Raw genomic sequence first — 27201 nt, 5'->3', positions numbered from 1 at the left:
AGCTGTTATGGCCTGGCTCCGCCCATAAGCACTTTGAGTGACAGTCAGTCCACACAGTCTGCGACTGGTAGACAGAGAGAGATAGAGAGAGAGAGAGAGAGAGAGAGAGAGAAAAAAGACAGGCCGTTATTGATAAGGCCCCCTCCCTCCCTCCCTCTCTCTTCCTCTCTCTCTCTCTCTCCCTCTCGGGTGTGCCGCACGGCAGCTTGTGGCCTTCCTCCCTCTCTCTTCCCCTCCCTCCCTCCCTCACTCTCCGGTTTGGGGGTGTGTGCCGCGCGGCAGGTCCCCCCCCCCCCCCCCCCCACAAGTGCTCCCGAATGCTCTCTATCTCTCTCTCTCTCTCCATCCAGAGTGCATGCAGAGTATGAGGAAGTGGTTTCCACTCGCTGTGTACAGTCAGTCTAGGTAGATTGTGGGCGGGCATTAGCTACAACCAGAGCCAATCACATCACTGTCTGCTACCCAGAGCCTGAGTAACGTCATTCAGGCCTTCAAATCAGGATGGCCTAATTTACTGGAGCAGGAAATTATCTGAGCTGAATCAGAGCAATCCGCCAATATGGTATTTAGACACTAAAACACATTGATACTAACTCCTATTACTATAATACAATGCTAGAGACTGAAAATTGACATTTATAATGCATGTCACCTCTAAGAAGCTTCTGAACCGAGAGCTGGAAATGTGTGGCAATCTCTATTAAGTCTGCCTTGCGGCAGCTATCCAGCTCTCCCCAAGTAGGATTGCTCAAGAATTCCCGCAGATCAAAAGTACTAACTGCCATTTTAAGCACAAATTATCTACTATACAAGTTTAAACAAACACAGTTCACCAAATCCATCAACCAACAACAATGAATCACGGGTTACAGAATCACGGCAGAGCCCCCATTTATGTTACGACCCCTGTGGGTCTAAGGGTAAAGGGCTGTAACATAACAGTTGGTTGAAAGAAATGGTGGACCAGGTTTGTAAACACAAGGATATTTATTGGTAAATGCAAAGGAAGCACATGTAGCTCAAGGGTGAGCCAAGGCCAAAACAACAAACAAACACCACTATTCTCCAAATAAACCAACCTAATATATGGTAAAAGAAATTACATTACCTAAACTACCCTCACCTAACCAAAACAGGAGAAAACAATATCCAAAATGAAATGGCAGCTCACCCCATCTGTGCTTCCTGAAAAGAGAGAAAAACACATTAATGGTACAGACAAGAATGGCAAAATATATACAAAACAATCTAAAGCTAACAATGCTCTCTCTGTGGCCATACACACACAAGGCAATTTCCAAAAACACAAAGGCCAATAAACAAATGCAATAGTATCAAAGTCAATGTCACAAACAGTGATGCCACTAACGCGTTACTAAGTAACGCCTTACAGTAATCTGATTACTTTTCCCCGAAAATAGTAATCTAACGCGTTAATCTTTAAAAGCCAGTAATCTGATTGCAGTTACTTGTCCAAGTGGCTGTGCGTTACTATTTCGTTACTATCTCATTATAAATTCATAATGCAGGCGGAATGCAGTATTTTATTTCGTTTTAGACAGTCAAAAATATGTTTGGAGCTGTATTTCCTTGTATTGGGGGAGTGACGTCACAGCACGCAACCTCACGTTGTTCCATGCTGGTGGGCATGGACTGTTATTGTTATTATCAGGCTCACCAAAACTAGCGAGCTAGCAGGGAGACGTTCACGCTGGTAACGCTTTCTTGCAAACAACAAACAAACAAACAAACAAACAAACAAACAAACAAACAAACAAACAAACAAACACTATGCGGAGGAAACAAAATACTGTCTACCGCATCTGGAATATACAGCACAGCACGACCAAACGGATAGAAAAAAAACCAAACCCGAAGCATCGACTTCTGGATTTCTTTACTGGATTTAAACCATAGTGCAGGTATGTTCCACCTTTGAGTTAAACATCTTTTGCATTGCACTATTCATGAACATGGAACACCATACTCACACACACCTCCAATGTACAGTCCCACCCCACCTACCCAACCTCCCCCAATGCACAGTTTCTATGTCAAATGTATATACACTCTTTTTCTGGATTTTTTTTAGTATCACAAACAGTACTGCATTTGAAAATCTGGTATGTCATAAATGTATAGATGTAGCAGTACTGTCTATCTGTATGTCGTGTGTGTCATATGATGAATTGAAAATGGGGGACCCTGATGGAAACAAGACGAAAGTCTTTCTCAGGTCTGCATCCTCTTAACAATTGTATGTATTGAGCCGTACTGTACTGTACCCATTCTGCAATCTGTTAATACACTTTTCAATCAATCAATCAATACTGCAGTATGTAGGTTGTCAGTAGCACATAATAATAATAATAATAATAATAATAATAATAATAATAATAATAATAATAATAATAATAATAATAATAATAATAATAATAGCATAGGAGGAGCAGTACCGTTTAATAGACTGTTTTTTAAGAGCATGAGCTTCAGATACTGGATAGACCTTCAAACATAAAGAACATCTTCTTGAAGTATAACACTCCAACCCATCAAGTGCTCCTGTGGAACGGCTTTTTAGTCTGGGAGGGTTGGTGCTCACGCCTAGAAGGAACAGACTTTCTGACAAGAGGTTTGAGAAGATTCTGTTACTGAGATATAATCACTGGTTTACTCACCCCTCTCCCCTGTTTCACTAGGAACATTAGAACCATATCTGAATAGGGCAGGCCTCAAAGGTAGGCTACATATCAGCCTACATGTGGTGTTATTGACCATTTATCTTTTGTGAAATCTATAGATATATAGATAGGCCTACCTGCCCTATTAGTACATTTTACTCAAACTGAGTACATTTTACTATTTTTCTTTTTGTCATTCTTATGTTGTGGCAGCAGCAGGGACGACGACTTTGTAACCTAGTTACTTTCAAAGTAACTAAGTTACTCTGATAATCAAGTAATCAGTAAAGTAACTAAGATTACTTTTTAAAGGAGTAATCAGTAATCAGTAATCAGATTACTTTTACAAGTAATCTGTGGCATCACTGGTCACAAAGTATCACTAGGCCTAGCCTCATGCCAGAGAGAGAGAGTGACTGAAGGGAGAAGCCATGTTTTAACAGGTGTGTGGTGATCCATGATTGGGTGGTGGGTGATGGTTACTGATTGACAGTGATGGGCAGTAGCTAGCTACAAGTAGCGACGCTACATAGCTTAACTACATTTCTCAGTAGCGTGATGGTAGCGTCGCTACTTTTGAACCAAGTAGCGTTCTCTGTAGTGCAGCTATTTTTAGAATCAAGTAGTGACATAGCGTGAGCAAAACGCTACACGCTACTATCCAGAGAAACAGACTAAATAAAGATTTGTGAGAAAAAGAAACTCCCCGGAGAAAACCCACTATGATTGGTTGGTTGGTTTAGATATGAGTATGACGACTCACGATTGGGTAAGGTTAGGCCAAAACATTATGGGTAGGCCAATCAGAGGCAGGATAGGGCGGGACATGCCACTCCAGCTCCGGAAATCAGGAAGTGAAAATCAAAACACAGACCACTGAATGAATGAATGAACCAGTCCGCGCGAAATGGCAGAGGGATTCGATGTTTCCAGGGCTGATGGCATTGATGAAGATGATGTCAATAACAACAATGCCTCTCCATGGCCCTATCTGGAAAAATGTATGAGTTTGACTGAAAAAACGCCTAAAACATGTGTTTAGGTGTTTATTGTGTCAGCCAAAAATGAAGCTGCTCTCAACTTTCCACACGTCCAGCACTAACTTGAGAACACATATTCAGGTGAGCTGATGAAAAGTTTTACATAAACATTGTCAACTGTTCCCAAACAGCACACAAGTCAGTGCACTTTTTGTCAACAGCTTTAACTAACAGATAGCTGCTATCATGTTTCACTGTAGGCAGAAAATGAACAATATTATGGGGGTGGAGAAAAGAAAAAAACAAACTAACATAAATACACTAAGAGGGAAAAGATCACCTAGAGCAGTGGTTCTCAACCTGTGGGTCGGTCAGGACCCCCAGGGGGGGGTCCCCACATGATTTTGGGGCCATGGCATGTTTTGTGAGTTACATATTTAAATACATTTGGTCATTTAGCTGACGCTTTCATTCAAAGCAACTTACAAATTGTGTACAACAAGTCAGCAGGAGTGGTACATATCTAGCAGCCAAGGATAAGTAGTATTGTTTGTCTAGCAGTGTCGAGCTTGAGTGTTATACTCTGAGTACATACTGTAGTAGTATAGACATATTAGCATAGTTGGTGGTAGTATAGACATGGTAGCATAATAGTAAAATGCAGTAAGACAGTTATTATTAGTTAAAATTCAGATATTGAAGAAGTGTGTTTTTGGTTGATAAAGTGGGCAGTTTATCCTGTGCTGAAAAGTCTCCATTCCAATAGAGCGAGTATATATATTTGGTGTTTATTTGATTATTGTTTCACTGCCTTTTATTTATTACGTTTCCACAGTTCTTTCCTCATACTTTATTAACATTTTGTACATAATACAAGTTCATGTTAAAAGGATGACACAAAAAGCCAGACCGAGGGCTTGTTTCAGTTTTCTAATAGACAATCAAACTGAACTTTTTTTTGCCTGCCTATTTGTTTGGTGGAAACTTGATCATAAAGTTAAAAAAAATATATATAATAATGCCGATGCAGTCAGCTATTTTTGCCATGTTCTTGTAGTGTAGCTTGCTACATTTATCTGGGGATAGCTTCCATTGTAGTTGAGCTATATTTAATCAAGAGTAACTTGTAGTGTAGTTTACTACATTTTCCAAGTAGCTTGCCCATCACTGCTGATTGAGTCTTGGAGTCTTGAAACCCATCCACCAATCGGTGCTGTGCTGCTAATGGGAGGGCAGGCCTAGCAGGGACCAATGGTGGAGGACAGGTTCTGGCTGGAGGGAGGAAACAAAATGGAGAACAAGACACACACTGGGGAAGCACATACACTGGGATGTAACAACAGCGAACAGAGAGTCGACGCCAGAGGTTCAAGTCAAGTCAAGTCAAGAGTTTTAATTGTCACGGCATACAGGTATACAATGAAATGCGGGTGGTCTTGCCCGCAACGATGTGCAATACAGTGGTACATATAATAGAATCAAAAGAAGAAAACAACGGTTAATGGATAGTGAGATGCATCAGTCAAGCAGAAGAGGATCTCTGTCTCCGTGCAACAGCCTCTCCGTCTCCTCCTCCGGCTGTGTCTCCGGGAGGGAGGGAGGGAGGGAGGGCCCCTCGGGGGGGGGGGGGGGGGGTTCACTTGTTCAAACACAGCTCCGGACGCACGGTGACCAGTCAGGCTAAGACCTCAATCCCAAATCCCAAACAGACAGGAAGGAATCACAGTGTTTGTCCTGGGGAGAGACAACTGCGCCTGCTCTGTGTGTGTGTGTGTGTGTGTGTGTGTGTGTGTGTGTGTGTGTGTGTGTGTGTGTGTGTGTGTGTGTGTGTGTGTGTGTGTGTGTGTGTGTGTGTGTGTGTGTGTGTGTGTGTGTGTGTGTGTGTGTGACACCTGTGTCTTCTCTGTGTGTGTGTGTCTATCTGCCTGTGTGTGTGAGACCTGTGTCTGCGTGTGTGTGTGTGTGTGTCTATCTGTCTCAAGGATCTGCCTCAACGCCCACGAGAAGTGGCACCAGCGGCAGCGTCGCTAAACCCCCCCCATCCCTGGAGCAAACGTCATCATCGAACAAGATGGACAGCTAAGAGAGAGATCTGTCTGTGTGTGTGTGTGACACCTGTGTCTGCTCTGTGTGTGTGTCACAGTGAAAACCTGTGTTCAATGTGAGTGAACTGAAGCCAAGAGCGAGAATGGGTAGATAACTGCAGTGACATGATGTCTCAAGCTTTGATACGCACGCACGCACGCACGCACGCACGCACGCACGCACACACGCACGCACGCACGCACACACACACACACCACACAACACATGGTGAATTTGTCAATCTTAACTAATAAACACGTTGCATAGCAACACAGACAGATTTATTGTTCTTCCTCCCTCACTTCACAATCCTCTAGTTGGGAGGTTCTCTAACTGTGAGGCACAACTCCACAGGGAGCCGTGAGACCAAGTCAATCCTTCTAAAGGAGCATACCAGTCATTTTGACATGTGGGTTCCAGTCAATATTATTCTTAAAGGACCATACCAGTCTTTTTGGTCCTTTAAGGTGGTTTCAAGTCAATCTAGCCGTGATACAAAAATCAAGGCACCCTTCTTTTTTCTAGGGATGCACTGAATATTCGGCCACCGAAAATTATCGGCCGAAAATGGTTAAAAAGGGCACTTTCGGCTTTCGGCCGAAAGGGTTTTAGCACCGAAAATATATCACCTAATGTCAAATAACAGGGTTACGTTCGTAACCTAACGTGTTGTTGTGATAACGTAATCAAAACGCGGCTACAGACATAACATGAGCAGCTTGGCAGCTCTTTCTGCGTTCTACAGCCTGTGATAACTCCTCTTGTCTTGGGAGTCGCGCTGTTTCTATGTAAACTCCACGAGCAACGCATCCAATAAATGCGTCTTTAACATGCTTTATATCCTCGCCATTACTATATGCCCATCGCGGTTAAAAACCTTTTTAACTAACGTTAGCGTTAAGCTAGCTAACAGTGCTTCCATTCCTCTTTCACCAGTCTCTCTTAAGCTACGTCATCCCCCGCTAAGAGTCACGGGAGATGTAGTAAATACAACAGTCCTTCCATGTAGGCTAGAACGCAGTGAATTATGACTCAGTAACCACTACACATCATTAAGTCTGCTATAAGGTATTCTCCCTCTCGTGTGTGTGTGTGTGTCTTTATGCAGATCTTTATGCAGTTTTAAAGCACCTTGGATTTGTTCTGAATGCACTTTGTTGTAGTTATCCTACAGAGAAAAGAAAATACACTTGACTTTAAAGGGGAGATGAAGCATAGCGATATAAACATGGTCATAGCATCAAATTAGTATTTAGATAAACCACAGAAAAGATCACGTTATAAAAATAAGGCGTTTCTAAGAAAAAACGATTTGTTATGTCCATTTATGTAGCATTTATTAACATGTGCGCCGCCATTTTGTTGCTGACGTCACGCCACGGTGATGGTTTGGTCTGGCTCCTGGCTTACACTGCTGGTTAGCTGCCTAGTAAACATGGAGTGTCTTGAAGGTCAGTCAGTAAATGCAACGTTACCTTCGAAACAACGGGACCACGGTTCAGCTAACTAGCTACATGCACCATTTAGCGAGCTGGGTTAGCCGGCTAGTTGGCTTTGAATCCCGGCTAGGTAGCCAGCACGGTAAATGCTGCATGTAGCTAGTTAGCTGAACCGTAGCTAGGTAGCCAGCACGCTAAATGCTGCATGTAGCTAGTTAGCTGAACCATAGCTAGGTAGCCAGCACGCTAAATGCTGCATGTAGCTAGTTAGCTGAACCGTAGCTAGGTAGCCAGCACGCTAAATGCTCCGGCGCAGGGCTGACGCTGGTTGAACTGCCTGGGCCGGTCTGTCTGTCGAAGACCGAGGGAACCGCATCAGGCTTCAGCTGATTAGTGGTCTTCTGGACAAACCTCCCATCCTCTTCAAAGACACCATCAACAACATATTCCGAGGCAATGAAGTGTTCGCTGAGGATCTTCATTCCCTGTCCAACAGCCTGATTGCACCACTTGAGTGCAGCCAGCCAACGCGCCAACAACACTGTTTTTTTCACTGGTAGTTTGTGGAAATGAACCAACTTTCCTCTCTCTTTCACGCGGTAAAATTTGTTTGAACAGCCGGGAGCAATACAAAAAGAACCACCGCGGTCCCGTTGTTTCGTAGGTAACGTTGCATTTACTGACTGACCTTCAAGACACTCCATGTTTACTAGGCAGCTAACCAGCAGTGTAAGCCAGGAGCCAGACCAAACAATCACAGTGACGTCACCATCTAAAATGGCGCCGCCCATGGCGAAAACAGGGAAATTACATTTGAGTTTTCAGACAAATAAGCAGGATTTCACATTTGATTATAGGACCCTGTCTTACCCAAGATACACAACAAACAAACTAGACTCATATTGTTCAATGCTTCATGTCCCCTTTAATGCACATGTTGTTGTATGCAAAGAGAAAATGTTTAAATTGTACAATCTTTCAGCAGTCAGTCTGGAATTAATGTATGCATTCAAAAGTGCTGAATAAATGTTTTATGGGATTATTAATATTATTTAAGTTAAGTTTGGCCATAATCATGTCTTTTGCCATAATCAGGTAGCTGAAAAAAAAAGAAAATACATTATATATATATTTATATTAATCATTTTCGGCCTTTCGGCATTCGGTTTTCGGCCAACTGTTTCCTATTTTCGGTATTTGGTTTCGGCCAAGAATTTCCCATTCGGTGCATCCCTACTTTTTTCATAATCTTTTACTGTCACTGAGAAATAATAGGTAGTAATATTTTGCCATTTCACCGCTACCATCTGAAAACACCGCATAATCCACAATCACCACATCTGACTAAAACGCTGTGCCAATTTCTGAGGTTGGCATTTTTCTTCCTGAGAGGTTTTAGTTTTCCCCCCTGAAAAGTTGCTTTATTGCACGTTAACCTTTTCACTACCACTACAGAAGGTTAACCTTTCACTACCAGTGTGGTAGTGAACGGGTTAACCTGCTGTAGTGTGGTAGTGAAAGGGTTAACCTGCTGTAGTGTGGTAGTGAAAGGGTTAACCTGCTGTCGTGTGGCAGTGAAAGTGTTAACCTTCTGTATTGTCACAGTGAAAGGGTTAACGATAGGTTATGAATATAACCATGTTCTATGAGTATTAGTGACGCTCAGCGTCTACTGCACATATCTCACTCCAGTGACGTGCACTGAATAAAAACTTCACAATGTACCTTTACATACCAACATCCGTCTGGCCACACCCCCATCTGCTACCTACATAAGCAGGGGTGTGGCCACACACTCATCTCCTCCTCAATCAATTCACCACAAGGTAAGATCAAGGGCCGCAGTGGCGTCCAGACGCTGAGCGTCACTAATACTCATAGAACATGGTTATATTCATAACCTATCGTTCTATATCGTATTAGCTTCCGCTCAGCGTCTACTGCACAACGGGAGCTGAGCGGGAGCTGATGCTCGACAAATGTACCCCACTGAGGCCCCCCACAACCATCAGAACCGGGGACGACCGAGCCCCCCGACCCTCCCTAATGGAGGGAGACCGTGGCTTGACCCCACGACTACGCACACGCACAACCCGCATGCCACCAGGGAACGAACGGAAGGAACAAACCTCGTTACCGCAAAGCTCAACCCCGTGGCAAGGCCGTAGCAGCGGAGCGCAAAGGAAGACCCAGACCCAGAAGGGACTGGATCCCCCCGGAAAAAGGGGGCCCGGAGAGGCCAATGACGCCACAGCATCAAGACCTCACCAGGCGGTCACCAGTGACACCGCCCCCCACATCGCCAGCGTATTCGGACAGGGCCCATCCAAGAGCAGGCCCTTCCCCCCACTATCACGCCACCTGGCGCACTGACCCTGACATACTCAGGCAGTCAGCATGGCTGTAACTCGAAGCACTCAAGAGGCTACACTACAGCGGGAGCAGGCAGCGCACCGGGGAGACGACCTCCAGAAGAGGCCGATCCCTCAATCCAGGCAGCAGGCACTTGACCCGAGCCTGGAGCACTGCGGACGAGACAGGCGCCAAAGGGGTCAACTGAAAACAGCACCCCGGCGGAAGGGGCGTATGCTGGCATTGTTGAGCACCATGTCAAAGCCTCCACCAAAAATCCCAGACGCTCTAGAGGGGCCGAGGCAGAGAAGGCTGACACGATTGGCAGACGTCATGAACATGCAGGGGCACACTCAACCGGGTAACCCGGGAGTTGACTCCGCTCCAACACACCAGGGAATCAACCACCCTCTTGGTTCAACATGCGGTGGTTGTTCCTATAACCCCTCAGGAAAAAACTCCAAAACACACCTGCGGGTATACACTGGCTATACCGCAGTACAAGTGTTTTAGTTTTCAAAAAGGGGTTATGCCAGGCCTACGGGTCGACGAAAAATGACTTCGGACCGGGCCCGGTGGACCGGGACGCACACAGGGATGCCAGAGGAGTACTATAAAACCACCTCAACAGCCCCCTCTCAGTAAGCGGGAGAGGAGAGGGGCGAAAAGAATGCAGAACGAACATCTCCATAATATCAAACCCTGTGACACCCGGGCCGATCCGGCATTTTCCCCCCCAAAAAAAGCACAAGTCCCTCAGGGTACCAGAACAGCAGATCTGCGTCCCCGGCGGACAACGGGTTAACTGACCTGGACCAGCGTGACCAGAACCAGTTCCGTGTCCTAATCACGCCGACATCCCCAACTCTAGGTGGGGGGGTAGGTACGCGTGTCAATCTAAAACATTATAGAGGGCGCCACCCAGACGGTCCCGTTCGTACCGCGTTCAGTGGCCCACCCCAAGGGCGTGAGACCCCTCTACCTATGCTTTGATCTATTCCGTTAACATCCCCCAGATATGAACGAGAATTCGTCGAGACAACTTAGTAAACTGGCGCTCGGAAGAGACAAACTCCATCCCAGTTGCCCCATAAAAACGCTGTTTCAATGATGAGCAACCAAGGCGCACAAGCCTCATGCGTGATTCCTATCAGAAACACCCAGGGCCAGCACTATGTACACGTACTGCTCATACCTTATTAAAAGCGAAAGTATAGACGCAGCACGTGAGACTTCCTCTCTAGATACTCTTCAATACCTGGCCAGGGTACTCCTGGGTCCTAGTGCCCCCCGATGTTACCCTATATGTCATGCACATGTATTTTATATGTTAATAAAATTGCATTTATCTTTAGTCCTAATTCTGTCACTGTTTGATGTCACAAAGAAGGGTGTATCCGAAAGCTGCCTACAACATTTGTAACATGTGATGAAAAAGTAAACAAATAATTAACTGTATTAGACACTTGTTAATGATGAATAGGCTTCACTTTAGATTGGCCCCCACGATAGCATCTGCAAATGATTTATAGATGTTTTATGAATGTCTTAACAAATCATTTGTTGAACATGAAAAATAAATGGAGATACACTATAGTAGTTTTTTTATATCCATTTTTCAAAGCATCTACAAATGTGTTACTACACATTAAACAACATTATTTAATGATGAACAAATCAAGTACAAACAATGTTGATAATGAGTTATAGATAATGTAGAACTAATCTGTAAATGTTATACAAATATAGTTATAAATGATTTAATAATAATTTATGAATGTATATAAATGGTTTGTTCATGATTAGTTCATTATCCACTAATGCGTTATAAATTCTTTGTAAATGGTATACAAATATAGTTATAAATGATTTAATAATCATTTATGAATGTATATAAATGGTTTGTTCATGATTAGTTCATTATCTACAAATACCTTATAAATGTATTATAACAGGGTGTTATTATAAAGTGCTACCCAAGTCCCTCACGGACTATAGCCGACTTGAGCATGGAGATATTTTCATAATGAAACACCAAGCTCACCTCCCTCGCACCAGGTGCTGACACCAGGCCACACACCGTTAGCTACTAGTACTACAACAGCTAGTCTGCCCGTTTGGCTCCCGAGAGAGAGAGAGAGAGAGAGAGAGAGAGAGAGAGAGAGAGAGAGAGAGAGAGAGAGATATCCACGGCGGGAATAGAATAGAGTGCATTAAAAACTCACCAAACGTCCAAGAGGATGGAGACAACCGCGTGGAGTTGACGAAGTTCATCTGCCGAACGACCGTCCTCTTCATCTTGGCATAACAATGCTGCACGCGCTGTCTCTAGGTTAGCTAACGCTAGTTAGCCTTTAGCTAAGCTAGCTACTAGCCGACATCATCATGGCTATATCCCGACTGAACCACACGTTAGCACTCAATATTATAACGTAGCTAAAGCTAACTAGCTGTCCCTGTCTTTAGCCGGGATGGCTAGCCTGACTGAACTGTCTAACATGCAACAACTTTCATCTTCAGTCCATCTGCCGAACGATGTCCTCTTCATCTTGGCTGGCATAACCTCCAATGCTGCACGCGTGAAATAGTCAGACGCTACCTTACCTGTAACCCCTCCCCTCATTGAAACCAATTCTGCTGCCTGCAGAGCCTCAGAGCTGCCTGCAGAGCCTCAGAGCCAGGAACAAGTCAGACACATTCTACAAACGTGTCTAATGTGAAATATATAAGCATATAAGCAAAACTAGATTTTAGGTCTGTGATGAAAAAGGGCCTCGCGGGAAGGGGGGCCTCAAAAAAAAAAAAAAAAAAAAAAATTATTTTTTTGTGCGAGGCCCCCCTTCCCGCGAGGCCCTGTGCGACCGCACTGCTCGCACACCCCCTGAGGCGGCCCTGGCTATACAATAAACACACATTCATTGAAGCATAATGGACGCTGCGTTTATGCAGTCAGGTTAGACGCCGTTTACAGTCAAAGTTTTGCTTGTACACGGTTGCAATTCAATTCCCCCTCCTTGCAGTCCTCGCCAGTCGCCATTGGCTATAGGCTTTTTAAACAATTTAATAGGCTAAACTTCGTTTTAACTTCTTTAATTAACATTTGTTTATTTCATAAAATGTTTCTCGACATAATGCTACCTGCCTCGACGAAATCCGTGATTCGGTTGCAATACAGATGAATTATGAAGTTAGCGGTTGTTATTGGAATGATTGATTGATTGATTGAAAATGTTATTACCAGATTGCAGAATGGGTACAATACAGTACAGCTCAATACACATTCCTGGTTATAGTGCAGTTTGTGAAAAGAGTATCTGGGTCGTTATTTTGCCTCTTAGCTAGAACAGAATTCTCAGAACCTTCTGCACCTTCTCCGATGCGCTTTTGCGCAGATGAGCCTGCGAGAACATGGCTATAATTTTGCCCGTCTTAACACTTTGTATGCCACTCACGGCTTTTCTCGGGTTTACCTCCCGACCGTTGAATGCCACGTCACGAGTATTCTCGTTTTTTTTTATTTTTATTAGCGATCTGAAATCATATTGCATCACGCGAGCCTACCGTTGGAGATCCAGGGACCGCCGGCGCTCAGATGTAAAAAAAAAGCGCCCCCTATCGTCTCCCAGATGGTAAATCACCCTTTTGGAATGGACTCAATGAAAGTGAATGGGAGAACGGATTTCTGACTCCACATTTTACTTCTCACTGATGCAGCCGGAGTCTACCAGAGTTCATTCTGGAGCCTCTGAGCCACGGCGAATATGGGTTATACTGTACACACGATGGATCAATACAATTATCGATTTTTTCGAATGGCGATCGGAAATTGGAATAAACCATTTGGATACCATCTGACCTCAGGTAAGGAATCTATGTTATCAGTGTTAGGATAATCAGACTCGTTTTCACGGATATATAAGCGTTTATGTGATATGTGATATGGCTGTTTTGACTGTAAAAGCCATGAGGAAATAAGAGCAGCGATTATCAGCGCACGGCACGAGCGTGCGTGCGCACACATATACTATCGATCATCTAGCGTTTATTTGAAAACGATTCATAAATAGGCAGACAAATGACAACGTTCTGGAATATTCCAGTAAAAGGCGATTATCATAGGCATGGGTTGTTTTTTCCCCGAAAACGGGTGATTTTCAAAATACTATCAAACGGAAATAGGGTGACCAGGTGTCCCCCTTTTGGTTGCACTGTCCCACCATTTGACCAAACGTCCCACATATTGAGAGAATGTCCCTCTTTTTGAAGCAAAAGAAAACATTGGTCTCGGTGAAGACCATGTTATTCTAATAAAAAAAATTACATTATCTATCTGTCCCACTTTGTCCCACCAAAATCTTACTGTTGTCCTGCTTTTGGACTTTTTGCATCTGGTCACCCTAAACGGAAATGAAGCGATACAAAAACAATCTGCCTTGACAATGTTGACTGGAAAATGATTCTTTGATAAGCGACGGGCAGATTAGACACATAACTATAATTTAAAACATAGATTAGGCGATATTAACGTTAACATTGGGAGTGGATGGTGGCATTCCAGCCGGTAAAAAGGAAAACACGGCTGGCGCTCAAAGTGTTAACCAGTTCGATTTATATTTTGTTCCACAATTACTCATGACCCACCAATTACATAATCCAACATTGTGTAAGAAACTAACACATTCGCCGTGACAGAATCGTTTTTGAATTAGTCGTTATGACGCTTTCAACACATCCATTTGTAAAGATTATTGTCCGCCATCTTGGCTTTTCCTATGAAAAAGTCGAACTGGCGGAGTGATTGTAATTCGGTTGTGGGCGGGTTCTGGGATCACGAGCATGGGTTATAAGAAATAACCACGTCTAACTTGACTGTTTCAGCCAATCAGAATAGAGACATTTGCATGCCATTGTATAATGCTCCTTAAAGGAAAAACGCCAACATTTTGGGAAACTGGTTTTCCGTATTTTCTCGAAATAGTGAGAGAGAAAATAAAGATATGATGTCAACGTATCTTCCCGTTCTTTTGTTTTCCAACTTTCTTCTACTAACAACCTCGTCAAGTAGGGATCTACCGAAGGCACTTCCTTCTGGTGAAAGTGAAGAAGGAGGCGAGTAGGTGACCACACACCTGCTTATGATGGTAAGCGGATGGGGGTGTGGCCAGACGAATGTTGGGATGTAAAGGTACATGGTGGCATTTTTTATTCAGTGCTCGTGCACGAAGTGAAATACAGTGCAGTATGATGCTGAGCGAGATCCATAATGAAACAGAACAGCCCCACGGACTATGCAAGTCTGTTTAGAAATGCTGGCTGTTTAGTGTGAGATTAGACGGATCCAAATGGCCCCGAATGTGTTAAATGTCTTTTAAACAAATGCACAACTGCACATCATTAACATAGGATTACTGTACAATCCCGGTTCATTATTTGGAAACTTATTTACAACAATAGACCATTATACATTCTCTTAGATCAGAAATATATATACAGGTAACATGGACTCTGCCTACCTCTCTTCTCCATACAGATAAACTGAGGTGAGAGCGGCACGTGGAGCCAGATACGTCACTTCAGGAGGAAGTGACGATTTCAAAATAAAATACTTTGAGAATACAAAAATTACAATAAATAATAATAAAGCAATAAAATAAAACGTGAGGGATTATTTGTGGAATGCATAACGTATATTATATATACCTGCTACATTCACCCCCCCCCCCCCTGAATTCCACTAAAATCCTGAACGACTGACAGGACATACACTGACACGGACCTCTAACACTACGTTAGAACCGGCACGGGTTTACCTAAAGATACGCATCTTTAAAATCAGCTAGAAGCTACCTGTCAAACAGGTTCAGAGAAAACAAAAGGGTGTACAGTCCTGTGTTCCTCCTAGAATCGCTTAGTGCCTTGTACACCAAACTACCCGTCTACTTGAGTCCCATACCTTACTTCTGAACACATGCAGTAACGCTACTTACAGTGACACATTGCAAGAATTTTTTTTACACAGACTAAACAGAATAAAGGTATGAGCTAACTGCAGCCGCCACAGTACACTGCCCTGCAAAAACGAACCGTAGCAACCACGGTACACTGCCCCGCAAAAGCTAACCGCAGTTACTACAGTACACTGCCCATTGACCTAGACAACGTCGGTTTCTACTGTGTGAGCTAACTGCAGCAACTACAGTACACTGTCCTGCAAAAGCTAACCGCAGTAACTACAGTACACTGCCCATTGAACTAGACATTTAGATACAGGGAGGCGTGAAATCAAAACATTTTGGGCTCTGCACAAAGCAGAGAGTTCCCGTGACACGACAGAGAGTTCCAGACTATGTACGCTGCAAGGTTCCAAGGCTCTGCACAAAGCAGAGAGTTCCAGTGACACGGTAATAAAGTTCCAGGCTCTGCTCGCTGCCATATCACTATACTACTGCAACTGTTGTCAAACAGTTAGCCGAATAATAATCAATAATCAATAATCCCAAATTCCCAATTATACTATTTTTTTTATAACTCTTTATTTTTGTTCATTTTCCTCATTTTTCTTTCCAATGTAACTTTTTCACATCATTTTCACATACACATTCTCCATTAATTTTTCACAGTCACTTTTTCACATTTTCAGTTAGAAACTTTTCTTTTGCAGTATTTGCATAGCAACTTTTCCCATGTTTGCATAGATGTGATATTTCCTATCCCTCGTGAATTCTTAATTGATTTGCCAGTGGACCAGTCGGCCGAAAGACGAAGCGGAAGACAGAGTATTTCTCAAACGGAGCTTTTATTCATCAGAGAAGAAGACAGTTACCCCGCACGGGCACATCACCAGTAGAAGAAGGAGGCAGAATGTCCATATTACATGTCATTTTATACAGACAGAGAGGAGGGGAGGAGTGTGTGTGTGTGTGTGTGTGTGTGTGTGTGTGTGTGTGTGTGTGTGTGAATGTGAGTGTGTGTGTGTGTGTATGTGTGTGTGTGTGTACTTGGTCAGAAGAAGGGGGGCTAATTGATTCCAGATGGAGAAACCCCTAGTCTCTGAATAACATCTCCATAACTCAAAGGTGTGACAGCTTGTGCGCGTGTGTACGTGAGTGTGTGCGTGTGCACGTGAGTGTGTGTGCGTGTGCGCGTGCATGTGTGTGAGGAGGGAGCCGGCCCTGTGTGTGGAAGGAGCCTTCAGCCAGAGGTCATAAGGTCACGCCACATGCACAAAGGGAGACAGAGAGAGCAGGGTGCAGCCTACACAAGCAGATATAAGATATTACCAGGCATCAATGAACTAATCTATCAATTCCCCCTTTTGACGTTAAATTAAAACGTCAACACAACAGTTCATTGATCTGTATCCGTCGATTGTCACCTCATTACATGCATCACATCCAATACCAGACGGGATAATCAACATCAGGAGAGCAGAGAGAGAGATAGAGGGAGGGGGGAGAGCAGGAGAGAGAGAGAGAGAGAAAGAGAGAAACACAATTCTGGCAACTTAACAGGAGATACACGTAACCCCGTCGGACCCCCCTTACTCATTCACCTAACCCAGAGGAACCCCCCCTCTATTTACAGTGCACCCCTGGTCCCGTCTTCTAGGGGATGTGGGTCTCCTCCTGAGCTGGTTCCCGTTCCAGGGTGCGGTCCCCTAGGTAAACGTGCCTCCTCCGGTCCGCTGCCTTCCCAGTGTCTCAGACTGTCCCCTCCACCTCTCGCCGGCCGGCCCACCGTCACTCCAACTCAGCTCAGTGTCACTCCCGCTGTCGTTTCCCCCGTTCTCGTCGTGGATGAACTGCGTGTCGTAGACGACGATCAGCGGTGCCTATGATCTGCGGTGCCTATGGTGCCTGGCTGCTGTCGCTGATCTCCGGTGTTGCGGTGGTCATCTCTGGCCTCTGCTGCTCAGCTGCCATCTCCTCCGGTCCTGGCCCTCATCCTGGCCCGTCTGTCCTTCGTCTCCTCCTGCCTGTCATCCGGTCGTCTGGTGGTCTGGTCACGGACGTCTGAGGGGCTGCTGGTATCTCACCCCTGGTTCAGACGCGCTGCAGACAGCTGGTAGTGACTGTCTGGATCTTCTGCATCGTCTTCTCCTCCTCCGCATCTCCATTCCCCGTTCCGTCGTTGGTTGCGGCTGGAACACATCAATTCTCACTTTGGAACCTCCATTTGTTAGGGATTTCCTATCCCTCGTGAATTCTTAATTGATTTGCCAGTGGACCAGTCGGCCGAAAGACGAAGCGGAAGACAGAGTATTTCTCAAACGGAGCTTTTATTCATCAGAGAAGAAGACAGTTACCCCGCGCGGGCACATCACCAGTAGAAGAAGGAGGCAGAATGTCCATATTACATGTCATTTTATACAGACAGAGAGGAGGGGAGGAGTGTGTGTGTGTGTGAATGTGAGTGTGTGTGTGTGTGTATGTGTGTGTGTGTGTACTTGGTCAGAAGAAGGGGGGCTAATTGGTTCCAGATGGAGAAACCCCTAGTCTCTGAATAACATCTCCATAACTCAAAGGTGTGACAGCTTGTGCGCGTGTGTACGTGAGTGTGTGCGTGTGCACGTGAGTGTGTGTGCGTGTGTGCGTGCATGTGTGTGAGGAGGGAGCCGGCCCTGTGTGTGGAAGGAGCCTTCAGCCAGAGGTCATCAGGTCACGCCACATGCACAAAGGGAGACAGAGAGAGCAGGGTGCAGCCTACACAAGCAGATATAAGATATTACCAGGCATCAATGAACTAATCTATCAGATGTCTTACCCATTTTTCCCAGGATTCATTTTTATTTTATTTTTTTATATATTTTTTTATAACTCTTCCTTTTTAACTTTTACATAAGCATTATACAGTGGCGGCTGGCCACTGGGGGCGCTCGGGCGCCGACCCCCCTGTTAAAAGAGAGAGAAGAAAAAAAATAGTTTTTTGTTTTATAGCCCTATAAATAATATAAACATGTTTAAAATGAATAATATTTACTCATTTTAAGTATGTTTGTGTTTCCAATGCACAATATAACGTTAATATATCAAATAAAAAATAATTGTTTTCCTGAACAGGAAGTGACTCACTGCGCATAGCCGCATTTCTCCCTAGCCGTATTTCTCGCCCGGGCTAGACACAATAGCGCTCTGAGTGCGTCATCGCTGTATCCGTCGCAGCCAATCAGTGCGTAACGCGCTGTGCGTTGAAATATGATGTATTATGTTGGAAGCCGGGCGCGATTTGAAGCGGTCTAGGCAAGCAGCCTTAGCAGCGTCTAGTTTTTTCCGTAGCCGCATTTCGCGGAGACGCTCTTTGATTGGCCGACGCGATGCCAGTACTTTTTCCGTAGCCGCATTTCTCGGGTTGGCTTAGAGAGCAGGGTGATAGAATGCGCCAGGTAGTTCTTGGTCGGATGCACAGGCGAATTTAGGTAACGTTAGAGTTTGTCTTAGAGCGTGACGGCAAGTTCTTTCGACGGTTAAGCTTAGGCACTCTTTCAAAGTTGGTTAAGGTTAGAGTTTGTCTTAGAGCATGGTGATAGAACGCCAGGTAGTTTGCAGGCTGTTCGACGCGGAAATGGGCAAAGACACTCATTCATTGAATTCATCACAGTACTGTTGTGTTGTGCTAACAAGCTAATCTGGATGCAGTCTGGACCAGTGATGCCACAGATTACTTGTAAAAGTAATCTGATTACTGATTACTCCTTTAAAAAGTAATCTTAGTTACTTTACTGATTACTTGATTATCAGAGTAACTTAGTTACTTTGAAAGTAACTAGGTTACGAAGTCGTCCCCCCTGCTGCTGCCACCACATAAGAATGACAAAAAAAAATTGAGTAAAATGTACTCAGTTTGAGTAAAATGTACTAATAGGGCAGGTAGGCCTATCTATAGATCTATAGATTTCACAAAAGATAAATGGTCAATAACACCACATGTAGGCTGATATGTAGCCTACCTTTGAGGCCTGCCCTATTCAGATATGGTTCTAATGTTCCTAGTGAAACAGGGGAGAGGGGTGAGTAAACCAGTGATTATATCTCAGTAACAGAATCTTCTCAAACCTCTTGTCAGAAAGTCTGTTCCTTCTAGGCGTGAGCACCAACCCTCCCAGACTAAAAAGCCGTTCCACAAGAGCACTTGATGGGTTGGAGTGTTATACTTCAAGAAAATGTTCTTTATGTTTGAAGGTCTATCCAGTATCTGAAGCTCATGCTCTTAAAAAACGTCTATTAAACGGTACTGCTCCTCCTATGTTATTATTATTATTATTCATTATTGTGTGCTACTGACAACCTACATACTGCAGTATGGTGTTCCATGTTCATGAATAGTGCAATGCAAAAGATGTTTAACTCAAAGGTGGAACATACCTGCACTATGGCATCTGGAAGGCCTGCAGTCGTGTCCTGCAGGGTATCCTTCAGAGTGCATCAGCACTTCAAGTGTGGGTAGTAAAGTTTAAATCCAGTAAAGAAATCCAGCTTTTGCTGTTTGGCTGGTGCACCTCCGAGTCCTGTAGAAGTCGATGCTTCAGGTTTTTTTCTATCCTTTTGGTCGTGCTGTCACTGTGCTGTATATTCCAGATGCGGTAGACAGTATTTTGTTTCCTCCGCATAGTGAATGTTTTTTTTCACCTGGTTTAGCTGACACAAACGTTAAGTAGACTAGTGACTGAACTTCCAGTGCAAGAAAGTGTTACCAGCGTGAGCGTCTCCCTGCTAGCTCGCTATGTTTAGGTCAGCCTGATAATAACAATAATAGCCACCGCCCACCAGCATGGAACAACACGTGAGGTTGCGTGCTGTGACGTCACTCCCCAATACAAGGAAAACAGCTCCAAACGTATTTTTGACTTTCAAAAACGAAAGAAAATACTGCATTCCGCCTGCATTATGATGAGATAGTAACGAAATAGTAACGCACAGCCACTTGGACAAGTAACTGCAATCAGATTACTGGCTTGTAAAGATTAACGCGTTAGATTACTATTTTCGGGGAAAAGTAATCAGATTACAGTAACGCGTTACTTAGTATATATCCTAGGGGATCCCTGCAGTCTTAGCCATAATTATTGCAAAGCCCCTAGCTGATTGGATACAGACTAGTATTATGATAGGCAAACAGATCATAATGAGAGGCTGGAAGGCACCAGAAGGCCCGTCATTCTGAGAGTGGAGTGGAGAACTGGGTAGGGTAGCTGCCTATGAGAAAATATCTTTTAGGAGAGAATGGAGACAAATATATTAGCAAATGGGGGAAAATATCTTTTAGGAGAGAATGGAGACAAATATATTAGCAAATGGGGGAAATATTTGCAATTTCACTCACTATAAAAGGAGGAGGGGCACACTTGTCTAAGACAGCGACGATGCACATGAGTATATGTGACTCGCCGTGACCAAACCCGATTTGATCCGCAAAGGGGGAGGTGCTCTGAAATGAACAAATGTCTTGCTGTCCAGAAAATCCCAAAAATCGAAATCTTGATTTTTTTTACATATTTGAATTGTCATTAATCTGTTCCATTATTTGCCCTTAGTTGCAAACTTAAATACAACTTGTAAATGAGGTAATTATTGCTATAATAGTTCCACAAATTTTCTTTCAATTGAGGATAAAAAACTACACGAGCGGGCTTGGGCCTGTCCACAGGGGGCAAGTACATGTACTTAACTCTTTCAGTGCCACGCCTGGTTTTCCATTTTACCGCTTGAATGCCACCATCCGCGCCAATGTTAACGTTAATATCGCCTAATCTATGTTTTAGATTATGGCTATGTGTCTAATCTGCTCATCGCATTATCAAAGACTATTTTCCAGACAGTGCTGTGAAGGCAGATTGTTTTTTTATCGCGTCGTTGCCGTTTCAGAGCAGTTAGAAAAGCCCCCGTTTTGATATAAAAAACAGCTCATTCTGGAGCATTCTATGAAAATCGTCTTTTAGTAGAATATTCCACAACGTTGATATTCGTCTGCCTTTTTATGAATCGTTTTCAAATAAACGCTAGATGATCAATATTATACGTGCACGCACGCACATTACGGCCGCGCGCGGATAATCGCCTCGTTGATTTCCTCTCGGAGTTTTACATTGAAACCAAAAGAAGACATTTCACAAAACAGCTTATAACTTCATCAAACTTACTCTGATTATCCTACCACTGATAACATAGAGTCCTTACCTGACATCAGATGGTATCCAACTGGTATATTCCAATTCCTGATCACCATTCTAAAAAATCGATACGTGTATGGATCCAACGCGACACAGTGGATCTCCATGATCCGCGGGGATCTGAGGCTCCAGAATGAACTCTAGTAACCCCGGCTGGATCAGTGAACTGGAAAATGTGGAGTACCGGATTTTTTTCCCCATTCATTTTCATTGAGTCCATTCCAAAATCACTTATGTCATCTGGGAGACGACAGGGGGCGCTTTTTTCCACAGTGATCACCGGCGCAGCTCGGCAATACTCGGGTAGGCTCGGGTGATGCAATAATTTTTCAGATCGCAAAAAAAAAAAAAAAAAAATTATCCCGAGAAATCTCGTGAGTGGCTAGCAACCACCTATAAAAAAACACGAGAAATCTCGTGAGTGGCACTGAAAGAGTTAATAGGTGTTAACACACAGACGTCATTATTTAGCTCTCCTTTCTCAGAGAGAGAATAACACACTATTAATACACTATCTTAATGTTATAAGTTATAAGCAACGTAACGCAGTGTCTAAAAAAAAGATAAAAAAAAAAGAGGCCTTGACGGCCGTTATAAAACGCGTGTTTTAACTTAATTAAAAACCATTAAAACACAGTTCGAATTTTATGAGCGAACGAATTTCGTTAGGGTGCATTTTTTCCAACCTAATGGCTAAAAGTAAATTAATTTAATACGGAAACGGAGTGATAAAAAATTGCTTTTTCATCGGAGCGAGAGATTATTATTATTGTGGGGGCCCTGATGTAAACTATTTTCTGCGCTGGCATTCAGCACGGAATCTGTTAATACAGTTAAAAGTAAGTTGTTGTTGTTGTTGTGTCTTTCACTACCACACTACATGTATTTACATCTAAATACATCTAAATGCTTAACTGTTACTGTCTGGACGTTATGAATGCGCGCAGCACCGTGTATCCCTCCTGTCTGGACGTTATGAATGCTTGGTGGTTAACCCTTTCACCACCACACTACAGAAGGTTAACCTTTCACTACCACACTACAGAAGGTTAACCTTTCACTACCACACTACAGAAGGTTAACCTTTCACTACCACACTACAGAAGGTTAACCCTTTCACTACCACACTACAGAAGGTTAACCTTTCACTACCACACTACAGAAGGTTAACCCTTTCACTACCACACTACTGAAGGTTAACCTTTCACTACCACACTACAGAAGGTTAACCTTTCACTACCACACTAATTTTTTAATAAACTATCATGACTTTTCCTTTTTTCTCTGGGTGTTTGCAGTCACCAGACTCATTGTAATAACAAAGAGCCTCAGACTGGAAAGCTGCCAGGTGTTAATTGCCCTAGAGAGAGGGGGGCCATGGATTACAATGACTTCTGGGTAGTGTTGTAGTTGTTTCACTATTGTCACCGAATAGCCTGCTCGTCTCTTGAAGGCTATTATCTCTGAATACGTTTTGTGATAATCACCATGAATCATAGGAAGTAGCTTGCTCGTTTGTTTAGGTTTACTTATTCTAATGTCTTTTTTTTTTTTTTTTTTTTTTTCTGTCTTCCCCCCCATATGGGGGGTATCAGCGTAACAGAGACGTTAGGGGTCTAGGTGTCTGTGTTGTCCTTCAGGACTGACCCATGCTGATGCAAAATATGTCATTCATTGTATTGTCCTGAAGTACTGTGTGCAAAAAGAAAAAATATGCAATAAAGTATAATTCATAAAAAAGTTACGCGTTAGTGGCATCACTGGTCTGGACAGAGTGGATAACAGTCTGGGGACAACAGTGGACCACGTAAACAGTGAGTTAATTCGGTCTCTCTCTCTCTCTCTCTCTCTCTCTCTCTCTCTCTCTCTCTCTCTCTCTCTCTCTCTCTCTCTCTCTCTCTCTCTCTCTCTCTCTCTCGCTGATGGCAATGGTGATAGTTGTACTGTAACTGTACCTACTTAAATATCCGTATGCTTTTGGTTTCACCGACGCTCTCTGACGCACACAGTAGTGTGTGGTTTCGCGATGCGTGCACACGCGCGTGTTTGTGTGCAGTGTGGCATTGTGCCTTGGTACATGTACATTTTTGGTATGATCGACCCCCCAAGAGAATAATCCACGAGCCGCCACTGATACAGAACAGTAGTAATATGACAACCACCACCACAGAACAGACAAGACAGACAAGACTCACAGGACAGGACCCCAATTATACTATTTACATGTATTTAAACCAAAATCAGAAACATTATGAACTCCCCTCTACGACATTGGAATCCATCATCTTTTTTTTCAAATGAATTAGCCATCTTCAACAAAGAACAGAAAAACAAAAACTGATCACCAGTTATTTTCAATTAACTTAACTGTCCTCCAGAACAGAGACAGAAAAATGCACAATAATCAATGGAGATCATGTTCCTCAATAGCCCCTTTCGTGACTGCGGTGTGCAAGCCTGGGGCTCTACTGACCGCAGTCACTCTCAGGTGTGCCGCGACCACTTTAAAAAGAAACTACCAAGCGTGATCAGGGGCTGGGGGAGGGTCAAAAATATATCAGATATGAATTTCAAAGATACCCAGCGTACAATATGGGTTTAACACAGCTTTACAGTGGGGTCTGGAAGCTCGGAGTTGCTAATAAACTGTTTAAATCATTGTTACAAAGCGAGTGGTACTTACAGAGTGAGCCGTGTATTTCCGCCATTGGTGTCACTGCGCATGCGCACCAGGCATTTGGCTGCCGCACCAGGCATGCGCGGTGACACCAATGGCGGAAATACACGGCTCGCTCTGTAAGTACCACTCGCTTTGTAACAATGATTTAAACTGTTTATTAGCAACTCCGAGCTTCCAGACCCCACTGTAAAGCTGTGTTAAACCCATATTGTACGCTGGGTATCTTTGAAATTCATATATGATATATTTTTGACCCACCCCCAGCCCCCCGATCACGCTTGGTAGTTCTTTTTTAAACTGGTCGCGGCACACCTGAGAGTGACTGCGGTCAGTAGAGCCCCAGGCTTGCACACCGCAGTCACGAAAGGGGCTAGTTCCTCAATGTCTTTCTCCCTTCACTGGACATCCTCTTTTTTTCAGAAAGAACATAATGTCCTTGCAACTGTGACACAGTCACTTCGATACAACCTTCCCAAGGGAACTTTTTTTTCTTTTTCTTCTTCTTCTTCTTCTTCTTCTTCTTCTTCTTCTTCTTCTTCTTCTTCTTCTTCTTCTTCTTCTTCTTCTTCTTCTTCTTCCCTGGCATCCAACGACCTCCGGTGATCAAGCTGGTGTTGATCCTCATTGCGATACGGGTCACGGCACCAGTGTAGCCGGTTTCAGGCCTACTCTCATCAGACTCCCATTGCCACTACTCTGCGTCGTCGGTTGTGTGTGATGAAGGAAAGACAGGCTCGTGTGATCTTCTTTAGTCGAAACTGTGACGTATTTATTATTACCTGTCAGGTAACAACACAAGGACAATACATCAGTATTGACCACAAGGTGACGCCAGCAGCTCACACAACTCTCTTCTCCATACAGATAAACTCCCAGGTTAAAATTAGACATTTGACATTGGAATAAAACATTAGAATAAAACAATACAAAACACAATTGACCAAAACAAAGGAGCTACACTGTTGACAGAATCTGGCTATGGGGCGACAATAATGTGGTCAAGAGGCATGGTTTCTATCTTTAGCCTTTGGCGTGGTTTATTATTCACATGGTAAGCAGCAGTACAAGAGTTCTCCTCTCGGTGAGAGGCAGGTGGGAAAGAGGTAGAGGGGGAGGAGACATCTCCTTAAATACTTGCCACCTGGTGGCAGCATTAGTGGCTCCGCCTAGAGCGCCCTCTAGTGGAAACAGTTATATATACAGTTAGACAGTTACTTGCAATCGTACATAGAACCTCTAACTTTAACACTCCCACTTAGGGTTGTATAGCACACTGTATAACTCCTTCAAAAACAATTTACATAGAAAATAATACAATTCAGAACATCAAAAAGAATATGGCGGTCAATATTTACACACCAAACATGACCTCTGCAAATCTCTTCAATTTCAATTTGGAAACAGGTTTACTCATAGTGTCTGCTACCATGTCGTCCGTTGGACAATAAATCAGTGTCATTCTTTCTTCTCTGATGACAGATCTGATGAAATTATATTTTATATCGACATGTTTACATCTATGTTGGCACACAGGGTTCCTAGCAATCACAATGGTTCCTTGGTTGTCCTCATAAACAACAGTCTTCATATATACATAGGTGTCCATCACTTCGTGCAGTTGTTCTAGATAAACACATTCCTGCATTGTCATAGCTAGAACCATACATTCGGCTTCACAAGTTGATAGTACCCCTGTGGGCTGCTTCTTTCTGAAACACAGTTGTTTATCTGCTGTACCTTTGAGATAACGAAAAACATGTTTTGCTGTAATCCAATGCTCCTCTGTGGGGTCAGCAAAATGCTGTGACAATTTTACTCACTACAAAACATAGATCAGGGCGAGTACAGGTTGTCAAACAAATGAGGCTACCCACAGCTTCTCTATACATCTTTTACATCAGTCAAAACATTTCAGGATCTTTTGTGCGTCCCTGGGACTGCTGACACTCATGGGGCTTAAGAGATGAAATAATACATCATGTTTAAAGCCATATAATTTTAACTGTTTACTATTTAAAAAAAAAAGATTTTTCCCCATGATTAACATTAATAGCCTAATCTCAAGATATCTGTAACAAATTACAAATATTTCTGAATTTTTACCACTTATATTCGTGTTCGTTTGATACCAAGTCCGTTTTTATTGATAAAATTAATATTCATATTCATCATATATCTATACATTTTAGACACCATATTACAGCGTGTGAAAACTGGACAAAATCCCTGTGAATAAGAATCTGCCATTATAAAAAAGAAAGGTTGACTATTTCGGTCAGAAATAGCGGTCAGAAATAGCCGTTAGTAAGCGTTAGTAAGCACCGGTTAGTACTAATCTATTACTAAAAGGTATGTATTGTTTTTTTGTGTGTAATTATTCTGTTTATTTATCGATATATGATGTGAAAATTAGGGAGGAGATATATATATATATTTTTTTAGACTTGCGTTTTTATTGCGTTTTTATTGTGGTTTTATTAACACTATGATCGCCGGGGATGAGTTAAGACGTCATTCCTAGCCATGCTCATTCTGCCGAAGACGCCGTAACTCGTCTTTGATGTCAATATTTCAAAAATCTGTGATCGAAATCATATTTCCCCTCCGGAGCCCTGAGACACACTGCTGATCTCCTCTCAACTCTCTAGCGGTTCAAGAGCGCCATCTGGTGGCCGATCGGCAGATCGCCAACCGGAAATGAACCTTTGAACCGGAAGTGCTCATCCATATGTGGTCCGGGCACTCGCTATCGTTAGAGAGACTCCGTCTTGATACAGTGAACATCGATCGGTGCAAATAACTCGAAAAAACAACATGA

The sequence above is a fragment of the Notolepis coatsorum genome (assembly GCF_963971535.1).
Source record: "Notolepis coatsorum genome assembly, chromosome: 5".
Taxonomy (NCBI): Eukaryota; Metazoa; Chordata; class Actinopteri; order Aulopiformes; family Paralepididae; genus Notolepis; species Notolepis coatsorum.
The sequence above is the reverse complement of the archived record's forward strand: the minus strand, read 5'-3'. Positions refer to the sequence as shown.